General features: G+C 42.5%; 1 long non-coding RNA gene across 1 annotated transcript; it reads left to right on the top strand.

Annotated features, from left to right (window-relative positions):
* Positions 1 to 282: 282 nt before the first annotated feature.
* On the top strand, positions 283 to 19,106 carry LOC310675091. The gene is made up of 2 exons (XR_014509940.1): positions 283 to 363; positions 18,990 to 19,106. It is a non-coding gene; the product is annotated as an uncharacterized lncRNA (long non-coding RNA).
* The last annotated feature ends 1,243 nt before the right edge of the window (positions 19,107 to 20,349 follow it).

Genomic DNA, 20,349 nt, shown 5'->3' with positions numbered 1-20,349 from the left:
TTTATTCTTTCTCTTCTCTTCGTGTCCAGCTATGAATGAAATGCGGCGTGTTAAATGATTGACATCTATTAACGCTCCTTCACAAACCTTGTGCCTTATATCAGAAAAAGCCTACAATTGTATTTTTTTTAAAAAAAAATCTTTATTTTTGCAAAGGAAGAAACTAAGGGAGGGAGGGAGGAGGGAGGGAGGGAGAGATTGGAGGATAGTGTGTTCTTTGAATCTGACTCTGCTGAACTACTGCCAAATGCAGGCCGTTCCATTCAAAGGGCTGAGTGAATAAATGAGAATAACATCCTTGGGGACCTTCAGGATCAGTTTACTCTGAAAATGCTCAGCCTCACAAAGGGTCAGAGTCACAAGGTAAATGAAAATGGCTGGGAGGGGACTTTGATGGCCGAAACACTGTAACTGTAGAGGACTTGAAAGAAAATTGTATTTTTTAAAAAGGAGAGGCGAGAGAGAGAGAGAGAAATACTTAGGGGGGGTGGGTGGGAGACAGCAGGAAGTGACTTGAAGGGGGGTGGAAGCAATTGAAAAATGGTAATCTAGAGAAACTTTTCATGCTATTTTTTTTCATATTTACGATTCAAAATTTTGCCACTTAGAACAAGATTGATCCGTGGTGCCAGTGAGAAAGTTAGAAATGCTTTTCTGCATGACAAGACATTCTTAGTGTGTGGCTTTTTTTGGGGGGGGGGGGGACAACACAGACACAAAATGCATGATCTATTACTGAAGATTGCCTGGCTGAGGAGCTATAGGATTCAGCCAAAGCCTCACTATGATGGTGGGATGCCAGAGACAACTGCCACAATGGCGCATGACGCTGACAGCATGCCCCAATTCTGCCAGTGGAACATTTCCCCAGCAGAGCCATTCTAAGCCAGTTCGGTAATGTCAGAGGAATAGCTGAAAGAATCCAGGTGGGGGTACAAGAAAAGAACCACATCGGCAGATGCATATTTTGAAATCCTGGCTGCCCATCTCTGCTGTAAAGCAGTGATAGTATGGCAGAGCAGTGGGCAGGATGGTCTGCTTAACCCCTGCCCACCTGCTGCTTCCTCTCTGCATGGCAAAACATCTGGGCTAAAAAGAAAAAGTGGTGAATGCATGAAGGATTAAGCCCCCTAGCTCCTACTCACTATCCATCCCCTGAAAATTCCTGCCCACAGTTCATACTGGGGAAGACTGCTCAGGCTACCCAGATGTATGCTGGTAGCTTTGGTATGAATCCTGTTTAGCTCTGCTGTTTGTCTGACGGAAACTGGAAGAAGGCTGACCAATAAACTATATGGTGTGTGTGTGTGTGGGTGTTTGTGTTTGTGTGTGTCACACATATGGTGCACATATTTCCCCTTGATAGCGGAAGCATCTTAGAAGTGTTTTGGGGGCACAGAAATTCTATACTGGTCTTCTTATCATAGACACACATACACACACAAATCCAGGACTTGCCAGCATGACACATAACTCTTAGTACATATGGTAGCAAGTGTATGGTCAATGGAGCTGCAATATTATTCAGATGCTATGGAAGTAAGAGACACAATGGTTGTATCTTCTAAAAAACCCAAATCGTCATCCTTATTTTCACCAGAAACACAGCAACCCAGACAGGAAATAATAAATAAGCAAAAGGGTTTGTTGAGGACATCAATTGGGTGTGGGGAAATAAAACCAGTTTGAAAAGCTTTATCACACCATGCACTGCGCAGATCAGCCTTCTTCAACCAGGTATTGTCTGGTAGTTTTGGACTACAACTCTCATCAGCCCCAGCTAGCATGCAGATGGGAGTTGTAGTCCAAAACCTTTGGAGGGTGCCAGGCTGGGAGAGGGTGGCACAGATGAAACCTTCGTATTTCTGAATGAGACCAGATTCACTAAATAATTCTGATGGGGAGTCATAGTGACATGCCAAATGCTCATTTCCCCCCATGGAATTCATAAATTCAAGACAAAAGAAAGTGGCCAGTTTTGACCTGGTAATTCTATTACTCACAGTTAGCTCCTATGTCCATTGAAGGAAATGTTACTGTTCACTTCAGCTGCTTTGAAGTGTAGCATGCCTTTTATCTAGGCAGCAATACGTAGACAGATTTGCTCTCCTTATGAGGAAGGAAGTAAAATATGATACAACAGAATATCAGTGACAATATGGCAACATTTCCTTCCATCTCATGTTGGTGGTCACATTCCTGGGGCCAAAGGATTTCCACTTTTACATGTTACATCCAGGAGATGATCATATTAATAATTACAGTAAGTCCAATCCATCAAATCTTGTCAGTACTCACATCCCGTAATATCAGGCCAAAGACTCCTGTGTTTTCTGAGCAATCAAATAATAAGTCACTATGAGATATGAAGAGCTGCTTCAGATGTCACAACCAGAAGATATGAGACTCCCACCATATAGGCACATGTTGCAGCAAGCTGTGCCTGGTCAGAAATTCCCTTCAGTGTCTCCTTGTTTCAATACAGTCAAGAGTACTGTGGATACATCAATGAACTAAAGAACCAGCACTGGTTCTTTAGAGGTTTAGGTTTGAATATTGGGCACGATCTCCGTTGTCTTTACAGTACCTGCTAAAGACTTTCTTCTTCCAATAAGCCTTCTATAAACTATGCAGAAACCAGCAATGTGCACACAGTGTTTTAAAATGATTCCATGGCTAATACAGCTTGGTGAAAGAACCGACATTGACTGACTGATTGACATGGCTTGTTGGTGGCGCCATGGACCATGGAGAACAGCTCCCAGTACTAGTTAAGATGGGTTATCAGGCTACCTCTGTATAACACAGCTTCTTGCATCTTTGATCACCACCTAAGAACATCATAATACCTCTGCTGGATCAGGCTAGTGGCCCATGTAGCACAACATCCGATACCTACAGCGGTCAACCAGATGTCCACAAGAAACTTGTAAGGAGGACAGCACTTTCCTTCAGTTTTCAGAACTGATATTAACAAGCCTGTAGTGTCTACAAGTAGTTCAACTGTGGCTTGCTTTGAGCTCGATGTTACATTTTAACTTGAATGAAAATTCCTATGCAGAAATTATATTATGTGAAACAAAGATATTTGGTGCTCTTGCTAATTTACATATATATATATATATATATATATATATATATGACAGACCCCCAAATCTGAAGGAGGTTATTGTACACCAGAATAACAGGTCTTCCCTGGATCTATATAGGAATGGGCCTAGTTTGCTTTAGAATCATTGCTGACCTCAAATGGATGCATTTCAACATCCCAGAGCTTTCCTCACTGCAACATTGGCATTCAGGGTTGCAAGGAACTATGAAAAATGTAGCCTCCATGATGCCAAATGTCCCCAGAAACTTAGGGGCATGCATGGTAAGATCCTGCTGGCCATGGATGTCATGGTGCATGCACTTAACAGCTTTTAGGATCAAATGGAAGCCTTGCATAGCTACAAATGTACTTGACTCAGTCTGTGCATAGCTAAAGGGGGCAACAGATAGGTCTGATGTTGGGCTACTGCAGTACAGGCCCAAATAATAGCAGATACCATTCAGAAATAAGTGCAAAGCCTAGACTATGTTCTTCAATCTGGTTCTTCTGAATTATTTCTGCTGTGAACTGGCATTTGTCCATCTAGCATTTGCCAGCACCTCTAACATTGCAATTATTACCATGAGTGGGTAGGCAAACCAGCAGTTTGCCCATGAACAAATTAAGTGGGTGGCTCATCAAGACCAGGCTGACTGGGGATCCTCAAACCCTGAAGCCAGATGTGGCTTCAGATCTGTCAGTACAGTGGTACCTCGGGTTACAGATGCTTCAGGTTACAGACTCTGCTAACCCAGAAATAGTACCTCGGGTTAAGAACTTTGCTTCAGGATGAGAACAGAAATCGTGCTCTGGCGGCACGGCGGCAGCAGGAGGCCCCCATTAGCTAAAGTGGTGCTTCAGGTTAAGAACAGTTTCAGGTTAAGAATGGGCCTCCAGAAAGAATTAAGTTCTTAACCTGAGGTACCACTGTAATAGGAACACAAAGAAGTATAATAGTGCTTAGAAGAAAGTGAGGAAAAAGACAGCATCCTTTGGTTCACATCCAATCAGCTGAAGAAAGTGGAAGCTGAAATGTTTTTCTACAATAATTTAATACATCTGGTTTGTTAGTCATTGTAATATACAGTTAGATAGATAGATAAATTAAAAGAACTAAAAAAATGGCATCAATGAGGTATTTATTTCAATTTTGTGGACCCAACACAGTCTCCAGTATTTATTTTTATTAGTAGGCTTGAGATGGTAAATGTAATTCATTAATGAGCAAACTCTGGTTTACTAAAAAATAGTAGCTGTGAGTTCAGGTCCTGTGATAATTAGTGCTGGATGCAAGTGGGTTTGTTTCTCCTAGTGATATCGGTAGATAATTTATTGACAAGACAGGTATCCAAGATTCAAAATATATGGTTAGTTTAGATCTGACAACCCAAGTGGTGTCAATAACAGTAGACAAACTGGCTTCTACAACAATCTTGGTTCTTTGGCTCGGCTGTATACCCAGGGTAGTGGGCTAAAACAGGTTATATTTCTTTTTCCAAGTGGCACCATATGTTTTGAATGCCAAGCAAACTTACACATGGAAGAAATAAGAAAAGCCTAGCTTAGCTTATTGCCATAGTCAGCACAAACATATGTTTTAAAGTATTCATTTATGGCCTCACCTCCTATGATGATTTTCATATAGAATACTCTTTTGAGAGGTATCTACCCCCCCCCCATGAATCTTCTAGATTACCTGTCCTGTTCTTCCTGAGCTTTTTGACTGCTTTGCAAACCTTTGCAAATAGAGTTTTAAATTCTGTCCTTTTTGTTTGTTTTTGGACCTCTCGACAAAAATATCTTAAGGAGATCTGGGAGTCCGCTTGAATTTGATTGTTTAGAAGTCAGCAAACTGAGGGAAGCTTTCTTCTTCACAGTGTACACAAGTTCAGCCTTCAGAGGGCAGCCCAAGGCAGTCAGACAATCCTCACATACCTGGGCAGGCCAACATGTGTTTTCTCTGCAATTTGAGTAGCCCCTTGTTCAGAATATGCTGAAGCAAAAGCTGAAGTTTGAAGCACTCCTCATCTGTCATTGAACTGAAGAGAGCTGAGGCAGCCATATTTAATCAACACCGAAACCTCCTTCTGGGCGATGTTTTGTACTCTCCCCTGCAATATTTTATTCTAAGCCATTTCCCAGACGGCATTATTGATTCATGTCGTTGTCTTCCACATGGCACTGAGCACTTATGCAACATGATACCTAGCTGCCCGTTCGCTTTCTGGGCATGACTTCATAACAAAACAACAACAATAAAAAGTGAGATAACTATTGTGTAAGCTTTAACCAGGCTGAAAATCATGTGGAACACAATGCACAAATATGTATGTCTGTAGGCTGTATTCGTTTTCTAGATAACATTAAAATGGGGCATGTGAGCATTGAATCCTGAACATCTAGAAAATGCCTAGGCAAATGTGGTGGGAGCTGAATGTCTGGGGGAGTGTAGAAGCCAGAATAGCTGTTGCAACTGATTTGGGGATTTGACCACATGTTTGTTGAATTGACCCAAGTGTTATACATTATGACACAACATAATTTGCGCCAAATCCTTGAGAAATGGGTTTAATAGTTAATAGTTTAATAGTTATTGTCTCGAGAGCTGTCTGAAGTCAAAGTAGAATTTTCCAGATTTTGCTCAGGCATATCTAGGTTTGCCCATGTTTTTCAATTTTCTCATAACATATATAAATACGATATAGGTAAGATGACACCTTTGATTAATGCAAAGATTGTTCAGGACAGACAGCAAAACAGTTGTCCATGTGGGCACTGTGATCATCTGCAAGGGATTCTGATACGGCAGGGGTTATGTCGCCAGCCTTCGTGTCATGTTTGCAGACATCTTTGTAGTGCAGAGTTGGTCTGCTAATGGGCCTGGTGCCTGAACCTAGCTCCCCATAGAGCACATCCTCGATGATCCTGCCGTCTTCCATTCTGTGGACATGACTAAGCCATGCGAACATGGTGGGAATGTGGGCTTGGGAGAGCACATCTTTGTTTGAGACTCTGTCCTGCCATGTGATGCTCAAAATCTTCCTGATGGAAGGCACTGAGGTGTCACTGAGGCAGGTGTAAGTTGCCCATTACTCACTTCCATTAAGCAGCGTGTTCAACACACAAGCCTGATAGACCTTCCTCTGAGTATTTGTTGTTTGCATCAAATACCCTTTTGGAGAGGCGAGCCATTGCTGTAGATGCCTTGCCAAAATGCTTGTCCAGCTCTGCATCGATGGAGAGGTTGCTGGTTATGGTGGAGCCCAGGGAGACAAAATCATCTGCTACCTCGAGTGTGGGGTCACCAATGCTGGTGCATGGAGTGTTGGCAATGTCCTGACCCAGGATGTTGTTGTTCTTCTTCTTCAGGCTGGTGGTAAGGCCGAACTCCATACAGGCTTGGGCAAAACAGTTAATGAATCTCTTTAGGCAGCGGTTCTCAACCTGTGGGTCCCCAGATGTTGTTGGACTACAACTCCCATCATCCCTGAGCTCTGGCCTTGCTAGCTAGGGGTGATGGGAGTTGTAGTTCAACAACATCTGGGGACCCACAGGTTGAGAAAGGCTGCTCTAGAGGTTCCTTGGAATGTGCTGTCAAGGCTGTGTCATTTGCAAACATCTTCTCTCAGATAGGAACCTGCCACACTTTTGTCTTTTAGTGAAAACCTCCCAGGTTGTACAGACTCCTGTCACTTCTTGAATGGAATTACACATCATTGTTGTACTACAAACAGGACACCCTCCCAGAATATCTTGCAAAAATGCGCAGCTGAGATGTTTTTTCCAATTATTTTTATTTATTTACATTGCTTCACAATATAGAGTTCAAAGAAAGCTGAAGCTTTTCTTGCAGCATTTTATAACGTTCGCCATGCTACAATGTAAAGTTTACAAAAACCAAAGAAATCCAGCTTTTCATCTCTGGAAGAAAATCATTTTTACATATCTGTTTTCCTTCTGCATTATGAAGGCACTGAAATATTAGCCTGGCAACGAAATGTTTTTATAACTGTGAGAGTTTAATTCATGGAAGACAACCAAGTGTCCTTGAAAACACTTGAGAGGATGTGTGTCACACGCAATTTGCAGTTTTAGTGATTCCAGCAACTGGAAACGGAACAGCATACAGATTTTAAACACACACACAGAGAGACACACACACACCAAGTAAAATAAGATACCAGCAGAAGTCTTTGCTGTTATAGCAAAGTAAAATGTATCTTTACTGTGCAGTAGAGAAGGATAAGTACTATAATCAAAATAAAATGCAGCAAATAAAATCCTAAAACAGGTGTCTATGAAGAAATCATACAAGGCAGCATCAATCAATAATCAGCCAGCTAACCAGTTAACTTCATGGTTAATTACTAGCCCTGAGCACTCTCAAGGAGAGAGAAAAACCTCAGCAGGTTCCAGAAAACATTTTATTTTGAATAAATGTTCTATCCCAGTTTTTGGCAAGATATTTTAGGCTACCAGCCCCATCAGCCCCAGCCAGGAGCTTTTGCTGGCTGGGGCTAATAGGAGTTGTGGTTCAAAACATCTGGAAGGCATCAGGCTGGCATAGGCTGTTCTGTCCCAAGAATCTTGGGGTTTTCTCCCTTCTGCAGAACTGCTCTCATGTGATTCCTTGTGTCCCTTTATCCTGGAATGCGAAGAAGTTAAAAGGTGTCTATATTTTAAAATTGCCAGCATGTGTGATGGCCATGGCTGGTGCTACCAGCCATGAAGCAGTTTCCTCAAGTGGCACTCTGGGAGGGGTGGCAGATTTGAATCGGGGTGCTGTGCTTGCCTTCTTGCCTCCTGCAGGCTTGCTTGTGGTGGCAATGCCTTGTCCTCTTTCCCTTCTATCCTTCATTCAGGATAGCACTCATCTCACCCTTGCTTCTTCACCCCACTCCCTCAAAAAAATGCCTCCTCTTTCCATTCTGCCAACTGACACCTCTCTCACTTTTGCACTGTATTCCCCCAGAAGAACCATCAACTTTGTTGGGTGTTTTGGATGCTATTCTCTGTTGCACAAAAAATAGCTCCTTAGATGTCCAAAAATTTAAATAGGTTAATTTTTGATAATTATGGTGCATTTTTTTGGGGGGGGGGGATGTATGCAAGGATTTTAAAAAGTGAAAGGAAAACACTTTGTCTCTTTCAGGCTATATAGCAGTAAATGAACCACGGTATCCAAAATGTCTTACCTTTTTGAAACTTTACCTTTACTGGCATATGTATAAGGTCCCACTCATTCAGGAAACCCAAATGGGGGCATGACAAAAAGAAAGAATGAAAAACAGGTGGGGGAAAGTGGGCAGAGGTGAGGTTAAAAAACCACTCTATATATTTGACTTTGGTCCATGTGAGCCTAACATGGTTTAGGAACAGGGCCGTAGCTAGTGGGTGGCAAGGTGGACCCCTGCCAGGGGCGCAGGTGAGGGAGGCGTGCAAAATCAGCTTAAAATATGTCCATAAATATGTCTATAAATAAAAATATCAATTATTGCCTCATAAGAAAAGGTTTTGAATAGAGGGTGAATTGAATGGTGGTGGGGGGGGGGGGTTGGAGGAGAGGCAGAAAGAAGAGCTAATTTGTCCATGGCTAGGGAGCGCAATCTGGACAGTTCTGCCAGGGGCACAAGATCACCTAGTTCTGTTTTGGAAGCAGTGGTTCGTCTGCCACAGACCCTTCTTCCACCCTTCATAGAATGGTTCTGATTGTCTCTTCTATTCTCAGTACAAATTTATGGGAAATTACAGGACACATTGGCCTATACCAAGATTCTGAACACAAACAAAATATTGTGACATGAGTTATCTCGGGAACAGCAAAAGGCATGCTGCATGAAACTATTTGGAGAGGTTATAAATTAGGTTTTTTAAGAAAAGAGGATTGCCACATGTTCATGTTATTTTCCCTTGTTGAGATTGCACCAAATAAATCCAGCAAATTTCAGCAGAAATGCCGGATCAGAGAGTGAGTGAAAGATGCCAAAGGGGAAAAAAGAGCCAGATGAAAAATACACAAATTGGAAGAAAATAAAATAATTCATAGGTTGCCGCTTATGTTATTATGCAGACTACACTTGTTCCTCTTCTGAGTTAGGAGTTCTCCATGCATGGCTCCACAGTTTGCCACAGGCAGCTGAGAGCTATTAATGGACCACAACATCTGTTTCAGCAACAGTGGTTCCTTGGTTAATGAAACTAATTAAAAAGAAATCCAGAATAAAATCTCACGACCTATCCCGCATATCTCTGTATAAATATGGCAACAGTTGAGATAATGATAAAATTCATATGGCTAAAATTATGCACACACTATCATGGGGGATATTAAAACCTCCTTTGGACTATTCTTTAGCACTCTGATAAAATGCTGAAATGAGTTAATTCTTAAGAACTTCCCCTCTCCTCCCTCCATATGTGCCCTGCACCCTTCCCAAATCTGCTCTGGAGGGGGGGGGTGGAAAACCAGAAGAGATGGGGGGCAGAAGGAGGAGATGAGGGTAAGTTCTGTTACATAAATAGAAATGTGTGCACCATTGGGATGAGTTAGTTAGATAGCACCCCATATCTTACACAACTTAAACATGCACACATAAGACACTCATCTGTTAGCTAAAGAAAAACCCAAGGTTTTCAGAAGTATGAAAAATATTAGGGAGGAAAACCTGAATGAGACCCCCCCCCATAAGCCCAAGGAGGACTGAGCGTGCCCAGTAGGCATGGCATACTGACTCATTATTGGGGATGGGGGAGAGACAAAACCCAGGTAGAAGCAGAACTGGAATGGATTTTCCTGAAAGAAGGCACAGCTGCTTGACTAGAAGACGGAGCAGCAGCATCCCAAAGTGCAATGTTTGTTGCCAGGCCCCACTGGTTCCCTCTATTTCTGATGTTCATTCGGTGAGGGCCATTGCTTGTGGAGTCAACATGGCACCGTCCATGCGCAAAAGAGAGATTTCCGCAGGCTTGAGGCAACCTCAAAGTTTTCAGAAGTACATGGTCTTTGGAGGAATCACCTGCCACCACCCCTAAAAACAAATGTGGAATGGGTGTGCTTGGTAGCTAGAGATTGTTGACTTGGCTGTTGGAGGGGGGAAGCAGAAAACCAAGTGGGATGGAAGGGCTGGAATCCAGAGCAAGAAGTACTTCATACTGCAACATTTTGGACATTCACTTCAATAGAGGATGTAGTCATGCATGCAGTCTCTTTGATACTCCTTCATTATGTTGATTGCAGAGCCCGTATGTCAGGCATAGGCAACCTCGGCCCTCCAGATGTTTTGGGACTACAATTCCCATCACCCATGACCACTTGTCCTGTTAGCTAGGGATCATGGGAGTTGTAGTCCCAAAATATCTGGAGGGCCAAGGTTGCCTATGCCTGCCGTGTATTTGTACATATACAAATCACTTGTGTGCCTTTGTTCCATTTACAACAAAAAAATATAGATACTTGTGGCATGTTTAACACCAGCACATTTATCATGACAAGGTTTCTTGGCCTATTCAACAGATTTAATATGGCACCGATTTTTCTGGACCAGAAGCCACTCATCAGATGCATGATCAAGCAGGCTTTGACCTCCAAAAGCTGAATCCATAATAAAAATGTTAGGCTTTAAAGTGCTATGTGTTTCTTCGTTGTTTTTGTTACTGCAGATTAACCTGGATGCCCCTCTGGAAGTGGCTTTGCTTTAGTGGCTCTGTATTCAGAGCACATGACTAGTACTAAGGGATAAGGCAACATAGGTTGCACCTAGCATGATAAGAAATTATCCAAAGAACCTGCCCGGGCACAGCATGCTTTTTCTTGCAAGATGTTTTCTATTCCGCTGGACTCCCTGCTCAGTGCTGGAGATGGGCTGGGCCTGAATTCTGTGCCACAGCATTCCAAAGACAAACAAGGAAACGGGTAACTGTACCCTTGGCTGGAAAATGTGGAGGCTGGGTGTGTGGTGCCCAAATGAATTACTCAAAAATGATTGCCTGGGACTGGGCCAAGTATTATCTCACCCGGCTTCAGCACTCACTGCAGTGGCATGACAGGGACAAACTACAGTAACCTGAGAAAGAGATAAGAGTCTGAGAGTAGTGAGAATGCTTTTAAGCTGTGCAGTAGGTGTTGGGTCTCTGCTTTGTTCTTGCTTCCCAAACCAGAAGAAGAAAATCAACCTGCTTGTGCAATCTTGTGGTAAATTAGATCAGCGTTCAGGCAATTTCTTCACTGGCAATGCTTTTGAAAACGAGGCTGTGATTAATACAATGAGATTTTTAAGCCTGACCAGTGGCAAAGGTTCTGAGCAGGGAAAATATGGAAGCAGCATGGCAGGTCTTGCTGAGACCCAGTCATTCTAGCTACCCATTTCACCCTTTCCATGTAGCAGCAGAGAAAACGGAGTGTGACTCCTGCTTGGCTTACTTTGGCTTGGCAAGCACTACTAGGAAGGCTAAAAGGAATCTGAGAGAGTCGCATGCCACTCCCTTTACTCCATTTGGGAAAGTTCCCAGTGGCCTCTGTATTGTCATAGCGCCCATGGAGTGATTTCCTTTTCACTGATGGGTGGATAGCGCCTTGTGGCTAAGTGAGAAGCAATGCTACTATGGAAGCCTCTTCTGTACCTGCTAGCTTTGCTCAGCTGGGTTCACACAATGATGCAAGACCATTGATGCATCATTCCCAATGTGTGGGGCACCCAATGGCAACTTACGGATCAAGCAATGACATTCTTGTGCTCTCTTTGGGCATCAAAAACACTAGATTCTTCTGCCTGGTGATGCCAGCATGCCCAAAATGCTGGCACTGAAGCACTAAAGTATACCCAACCATTAATAAAACAGGTAAAATATGACTAATATGAGCCCATTCAACACACACACACCCACACACACACACACACACACACCCTTCCTCTTACCATATCTCAAGAAGAAGAAAACCTAACAAGTTCAGAGACTTTTAGAGTCTCTGAGACTGCCATCAAGAACATCTCTGGATGTACTATTCATGTCCTGGTTTGGTTCACAGAAGACATTTTTCAAAAGGCTATTCAGTCTGAGAAACTGCAATGCAATTGTTATGCATATGCCCTAAATCCTCCTCTGCCCACGCTCACCCATTGATTGAAATAGTGACATTACTGCCACCCATTCTAAAGTTTGGACCTATGAGAGGTCAGCAAGCATACTGGACCATGAGGAATAAGCTTCCTTGGACATAGTTTGAACCAGTGCTTATGGAAGTCCCAGCAATAAAATGTATTCTTAATATTAAAGACTGTGTTTGCATATGAGAACTCATTCCTGGATTGAGTGTGGTAAGAGCAGAAGGGAGAGTGTGCAGAGAACCTTCTATAGACTGATGAGCGTCTGGAACCAGTCTCTTATGCGCACAACTATCTCAGTCAACTCTTCTTGATGTAACATAGCAACTGGACCGCACTCAACTTTGCTGCTCCTCTCAGTACCACTGGCGCTTCTATTTTATGTAAGAGAATCTCTGCAGGCAGGAGCTTTTGCTTAAAGTGTTAATCTTCTGTCAATCCCTCGCTTGGGCCAGAATATTATTCAGGCAGCATTGAAGCTCCCCTACTGTCCTGTCTGGAATGTTCACATTTGAAGTGTAATATTACCTATGCAAGGCAGCCTACCAAAAGTCATTATTAACTTATCTAATTATGAAAATGGTATCTTCCATTCCGAGCCCTGGCTTTAAATTCTTCTTAAAAATAATAATAGAGTATTTTGTTGATTTCAGCAGCCCCTTATAAACTGCAGTTGCTGGGGAACAGAAGTGGGGATAGTTCTGTTGCCCTCATATGCTGCTTGTGGGCTTCTCATAGGCATCTGGTTAGCCATGTGTGAGAAGAGGATGTTGGACTAGATTAGTCTTTGGTCCGATCCAGCAGAGCTCTTCTTACATTCCTATGCATTGAGAAATACGGTAGAGATTATGCCACACCTCTGTTTTCCCCCTGCTTTCTCTGTGATGCTGATGACAGAGTGATACTACCATTGTGTGGGAAGAATCTGTAGCTGAAATGAATCTATCTGCTGCTGAAAATTCTTCTCAGAATTTTCCTCTGCCAAATCTTACTGTTGAATATTTTCTAGGTTGATACACCATCACCCACTGAGAATGTGCTGTAGAACATTCCCAGCATTCAGCTGCGGCTGTGCATTGCAGAAGAGAAGCAGTTGTGGTGAGGATTTGGGAAGGTTTCTTCACAATAGGCTTCTCCAGATGACCTGCTTATTGAACGTTCATCATCATTTGCTTGTACAAAGCTTACCTGGCGGCTTGATTATTTATTTATTTATTCATTCATTTCACATAAATGACATACCACTTAATTATTAAAAAACCCCACCTCAAAGTGGTTTATATCCCCTCTTTACTGAGCATTCACTATGGTTTATTTGCAAGGCATTTATTAGATCGTGAACATTCATCCTGATTTGCTTGGAGGGTGTTTACACATCTTCCCGTTAGTGATTTTCTCACTGCACACTTTTCAAAGGCTTTTCCCATCACTTTCCAAACTGCAATAAGTCCATTTCTTTTTCAGTGTGGATTTACTGAACTAAGGTGGCAGAGCCCTTTAAGCCACTTTAATTGCACAAACCTAAAGCTCTGGTATGCACTCGAACCTTTCTCACAAAATAGTGACAGTTACTGGTTTTCCATTTGGGAGCCTCTGATCAGTTTCCAGATACCAAGGGCTGCTCAGAATACGGCTTATGAACCACTGGTATATTATATCTAATAGTATTTTATAGTTGATAGCATTAAATATATAATGTGCAGTGGTATATAGCACTGAACAGCATTTTGTAGATAATATACAATGGGAAGCCATGGATATTTGACAGTATGTGACAGTTGACAGCTTTTGAGATTTGACATTTGAAGCCCACAAAAATGACAGCTGTCTAGAGATGCCCAACTTCTTATTGTGAAGTAAAAATAGTTGCATTCAAGATGCAAGTTAAATTAGTGAGAGATACCCAACACACACAAATACACACACACAATCACAATTTAATTTGGCCATAAATATTTTCCAGAATGAAAATCAAATAGACACCTAAAAGCACAACCCCAAGCATGCCTACCAAGATGTAAGCTTACCTTAAATGCTCAGGTGGCATTGCCACCTAGCCACGGGCCTTGCCAGCCAGCTGGGGAGGATGGCAGGCCTGTCTGCAGATTAGCTAATGGCAGGGAGATCTGGGTCTGGGGATTCCCCAGGGGGTGAGCCCAACCAACCAATGGGCATAGTAAGTTACACTAAGTTCAGAGGGGCTTATTATAAGATAAGTCTATATAGGATTGCAACACACTTACCTGGGAGTAAGTCCCTTTTAACTCAGTAGGATTGCAGTTAAAGTAAAAGAGAGAATAATGGTATGATTTGCAAATATTCCCTCCAGAACCAGCAATTATGCTTTGCTTCAGCAGACTGTTTCATTAAGTTACTTATGTTAGTTTCATAAATATTTAGAGCCTTTCAATATGTGTGCGTGTGTGCGTGCAAATTTATTAAAGAAAAAAAATTGAGAAAATGAGAAAAACACCCCCCACAAACATATACTTAAATATAAATAAAGGAATCACAACTTTATTTCCCTTTGGGAATATAATGGCAAATCTACCCTTTCTGTCTGGTGCTGTGGATTATAGCAGTGAAGAATGTATCCCTACAGGAATGCTAGCATTGTATCACACAATACGCATGGGTACCAGAGCCATTTCAAGCCACAGGGATTGCATCTGGCTCTTCATTTTTTGTTCTTTCCCCCATTTTTCTGGAAACCAGAGTTCCAAAACAGAACCTATTTCACCCATAACCCTGGGACTTTAGGCAAACTGTGAGTCCCAAAACACAGTTTTCCCGAACTCTGTGTGTTATGGGTGTAATAAGTTCTGAATTTCCAATTGGAAGTGGACTTCCATTCCCTTGCCTTCCATTCCCAGTTTCATAGGGACATGCCTTCCCTAACTTTAATGGGACTTATGCAGGCAGAGTTTCCTTCAGATTGTCCCTAATGTGGTTATTCAGAAATTTTCAGGATTTTTCTTTCTTTCTAGAGCTTTCATTTCATTTATAAAAATTTTTTTTTTAATTCACTGTTGTTAAAAAGAAGAGCTTAAGGCTAATTAATGCCGTTCCTTAATTTTTTTAAAAATAAAATGGGTGATTATCTTTAAGGGGGGGGGACCTTTGCTTCACTGCTGCCCATTTATGTCCTTCCTTCATCCTTGGTGGCCCTCTGGTTTCTTAGACAAAGGGCCTCAATGTGCTATATATGCCTCCTCCTCTTAATGCGAACCAGCAGCCCAAATTACCTGTGTGACCTTTCCCATGAGCGTGAGGAGAAATCTCTCCTGGAGTGAGATAAAGAAATTAGGTCTTCATTCTTCCATGGTTTACTCCTAGGAATGCTTCTTGGCTGGACGCTAAGAATAAGCCAGTTATTGAAAAGGGGCGCTGGGAAGCTGACAAGCATGGCTAAGCCGAGTAGGGAAATTTGATGAGGAAATAAGATGCTTTGTAGATCAGTGTGTAGTGATTAGTCTTTTGAATGCTAGGATTATTATATAAGCAAAAGGAGAGGGGGTGCTTATTGTAACTGACAGCTTCCACTTATACAGGTATTCTTCCAACTAATGAGAAGCATAATGGACTATTTGTTTATAAATCTTAGCCCATAACCCCCCCCTACCTTTTCCTCAGGCCAATTAAGTGGGCTGGAAAGCTTGAGACAATGATATTTCAAAGAAGAACCCACCCTCTGGCTGCCTCTCCCCAAATGCTGGAATCGCAGTAGTAGGACTAACAACAACTGCAGACAAATTAAAAACTCATTTCTTATTACTTGCATTCTTCTGTGATCACAGAATATAAAGAAGACACGTGGCATTTATAGTTCAAAAGAAAAGGCCTGAAGCCCGAGGGTAGATTTGCTTGTACCTTTAGCATAAATAACTTTTCTTCTTTCTTTCCTTTCTTTTGTGTGTATAAGCACTCCAGAGAAAATCCTTCGCTGTAAACATCCATCAATTTAGGTCTATAACTAAGGGATGATCAACTAGAGAGCTGGAAACCGGCTTTGTACCCCAACTTGGTATGGAAGAATCTGTCAATTTTCAGTTCTCTCGGTTTCTCATTTTTCCAGTCAAAAACACAGTTCTTCACACTTCTGCAGCAATTTGCATTAAAAAAAAAACTTCATGAAAATTCTTCAGCACTTTAGTAAGAAGGCCTCTTAATTAACACATTTTTATACACAGTTTTTGACTAATGTAATATTTTTACAAGCAATTTTGCTAATATATTGTGTTTTGTATGCTATTCTAACAAATATATTCATTTCTATGCACAATTTCACCTAAGACGTGCATTTTTTGTGAACACTGGTCGATTGGCGAATGGCATCACAAAATTTGGATAAGTGTGAACTTCGAAGGAGGGCTGCGTTTCGGATCTCCTATTGTATCGGAAAATGTGAATTTGACAGATTCAGCTTTGAATGAAAATGGTATCAAATTTCTCTCCCATCCGTAACCCCAACACACTTTATTTAGCCCCAATGGCCATACTAAATTTTAACTTAGGGCTATTAATTTTTTTACTTAGACTCATTCATTTGTAACAAGTACACCATACGCATGTCCCTGTGTGTAATGGTTCTAGGGGTTGCTTGTGCGTAAGCAGGTGCCTATCTCCCCGGCTGGGTGCAAACACCTGGCTGGGTTGCCAAAGTGAACCTCCTCTGTCCAGACAGCCACTCACCCGTGGCTGTCTCAGTCGCTGGCAGAATCTGTCAGTGGTTGTTTCTTAAACTTCTTCCAGCAAAGAAGCTCTTTGACGCCTAGTCTTCTCCTACTCTCTCTGCACGAAAGCCTTCTGCGCAAGGAGGGCGTGGGCAACGGAGGAGCCCTACTCTCCCCGCTGGTCCCAGGCAAGGAGTCATGGGACCGCCTCACCGCTTCCCCCATCTGCCCCCCTTCTCCACTGGTGCTATGCTGATTCTCTTCCCCAGAAGATGGGCTGCCTCTCCCAATCCCAGGATGCTCTCCGGAATCCCTCTGGCTTTTGCTCTCTCCCTCCGGCACTGATGGCAGTTCCCTGACACTGTGCTTCCATCTTCTGCTGATTTGCCTCTTAAGGAGAAGATCTTTCAGGAAGCACATTCATTTCCATTAGAGCTGTGCTAAATATTATCTGGTGTTGATTTTTGGCTATAGTACTAGCGAGTAGGACATTTAAGGGGGGTTGTTAATTTAGCTTACATTTAAAGGCAAATCTTATCACATTGGCACTTTCTGAAACAATATTTGAACCAAAACACACCCATTCTTTGCAAACCATACTTCTCTAAATTTCGCAATGCAGTTCTCCAGCCAACTAATGTGTACAAAAATGCACATACTAGGGGAAATGCACACATGGGGAAATATGACAGGAGCGAGCCAGCAGCAAATCACACCAAGCAAACTGGAGCTAACTCTTTATTAGCAAATACAGTCATACCTCGGGTAAATATGCTTCGGGATGAATATTTTCAGGTTGTGCTCCACGGTGACCCGGAAGTAACAGAGCACGTTACTTCCAGGTTTCTCCGCTGACACATGCGCAGATGACGCTCAAAATGACATCACATGCATGTGCAGAAGCGGCGAATCGTGACCCGCGCACACACAGACGCGGGTTGCATTTGCTTCAGGATGCGATCGGGGCTCTGGAACGGATCCCGTTCACATCCAGAGGTACCACTGCAGGATCTGCACAAGAATGTCAGGCCTAATGAGCACAACAACTTAGGTCTTGCCCCCATGGATCAGTTGCTGAGACTAAAGACCCCACATCCCCATAGCCTTCTTTGTCTCCTCCTCTCCAGGCTTTTCTCCAAGCAATCAGACTATGTTTGCATGCCTGTCTTTTTTGCTCCTGCTTCATGTGTCTCCTGGTTCTGGGAAAGGAGCTTGTCACAGCAGGAGGAGGAGACACCTGTGCCTCTTCACAAGTCTGACCCATCTCTGCCTCTCAGCTTCCCTCCCCTCCTGCTTCTGTTTCTGCCTCTGTTTCTGGACTTCTGTCTGCACAGACTCTCCCCACTCACTAAGCCCTGTTACTCCTTTAGCTTCCAACACCACCTGTTCCCAGTCTTCTCCCTCTAACCACTCAATGTTGTCCCTAGGTTCTGAGCCTTCCTCCCTTGGGGGTTCCCCAGCTGGTGTCTCCCACAATTCCTTCGTATGCAACAGGTCCATGATGTACTATTATTTTTAGAAAACACTCACCATGAATGCCTCCCATGTTCTTTTATAACGGCTTGGCCGCCCACTTGAGAGGTGCCAGAACTGAGTTCTGGTGAGTTCTGGCTGGGAAAAAAAAGCCCTGATGGCATTATTAGTGCAAAATGCATTATTTCAGGGGAAACTGCTTTGGAACACTGTGATAGGAATTTGCACTAAAATGTGGAGATTTGAACATTTTGTACTATGTCTTAAAGAAGTTCACAAGGATCAAATTTCAGAACTTTTGATGTAGAATGAAGATTCGAAAAGACCTAAGGCCTAAACGAAGCATCTGCTAAGGAAGACTGTTGCTTTGGTGCTGCCTGCCAAGTCAACCAGGAGTGTTTTTGTTAACTTTGGAGTTTAACTAGCAGAAACTACTATTACAGACAGCTTGTATGTCCTAAAGTTACATTTCTTTTTTCTATTAAAGTGCAGTCAAATATGTGTCCAATACTGCATTCATCTGGCTTCTGTAACTCTTGTGTGCTTTCAGCATTGTTATATTATCTCCAAAGATTGAAGCTTTATTTTGGCCCTAAGAGATGTTGTGTTGTTCATAGGATTCCTAATTCTGTGTTGTTGTTTTTATTTCAGCACATGATGCCAAAGAACTGAATACAAACCCACAGGCTGTTTGGTTTTCACACATGGACTCAAATCTGTTTGTGCTTAGACCAATCTACAATGAAAAATAAAATCTGTGTTGCTTGACATATGCATCAGATTCATCTTTTGTATTTAAGCCACGAGAATACATTTCCACAAGTGACAGAGATAGTGCAAGAAGAGGGGATTGTTTAGTATCACGCGTGAAAATGATCACTGGTTTCTTCAGACACGCTGCCTCATAGGACAGCAGCCTGCAGCCCCACACAAAGGAAATTCAATCCGCTCAACAGCTAATTAAAAAAGCATTACCTTTCCCCAGCGCTGACCTCCAGCAGTGAAAAGGATAAAGATGGGTATCTGTCAATCATGTTTACCTAACAAACTCTGGCACAATATTGTGATGAACAGACAGATCTAAAAAAGGATGGATGATATCGCTCAGAACTCCAAGGTACTCTTAATACCACATTTAAAGAAGACCTCATCAGTAATTTGAAACCTTCAGCTTGCATGCCAGGGATACACCAGAGCTAAATTTTGCTCAGTCCTGCAGAGAGTAAATATACAGAGTGAGACAGGAACACTTTGGACGTTTGAGGAAAGCAACAGATCCCTTGCACGTGGCACTCATTTGCAGTTCTATTTCCCTTTCTCGAGACACATCCATATGGGATATTATTGCAACTAGTCTTGAAGCTTTATTTATTCCACTGCTATGTAGAATTTAACGCTAAGGCCAAAGTTGGATATGCTTAAGTCCCACTATAATCACCTGACAGAAGCACTTAAACCTAATTTATTTCAGTGAGTCTGGGCCACACATGACACCACCTGAATTAGACCCACAGTGTTCCAGTCCCTGCCCCTGGTGGAACAAAGGATTCCACTGAGCACACTCTTCTGCTTGGGTCTCCCTGGAAGAAGCTTCCGCGCAGGTGATAGGTTAAAGCAACTTGGTGAAGTTTTAATTTCTTCCAGTTTGACTGAAAGAATGAGCTTGGTTTTATTAAATTCCAGCCGGGTAATTAGCTGGGAAGACAAATGAATATGAGCCAGGACTGAGCACAGATCTACAAAGAGGCAGGTACAGGGGTACATCTGTTCCAGGCCCAAAGGTAACTGGGGACAAACTCTTAATTATTATTTTTTAAAGTTGCTATTCTCTTTAGACCAAACCTTATGAAACAAAATGTGCAGGTACCAATCAAAGCCGCTGCTCTGCGAGACAGGATCCTGCCCAGACATTTCAGTGTTCTTCTTAGCCAATGAGCAATGTCAGAGCTGGAATTGAAAACAGAGATATTTAGAGTCATACAACAAGTGCATGTCCCCAAAATTGTGTGAC

The sequence above is a fragment of the Podarcis tiliguerta genome (genome assembly GCF_965153285.1).
Source record: "Podarcis tiliguerta genome assembly, chromosome: 3".
Classification (NCBI taxonomy): Eukaryota; Metazoa; Chordata; class Lepidosauria; order Squamata; family Lacertidae; genus Podarcis; species Podarcis tiliguerta.
The sequence above is the reverse complement of the archived record's forward strand: the minus strand, read 5'-3'. Positions and strand labels throughout refer to the sequence as shown.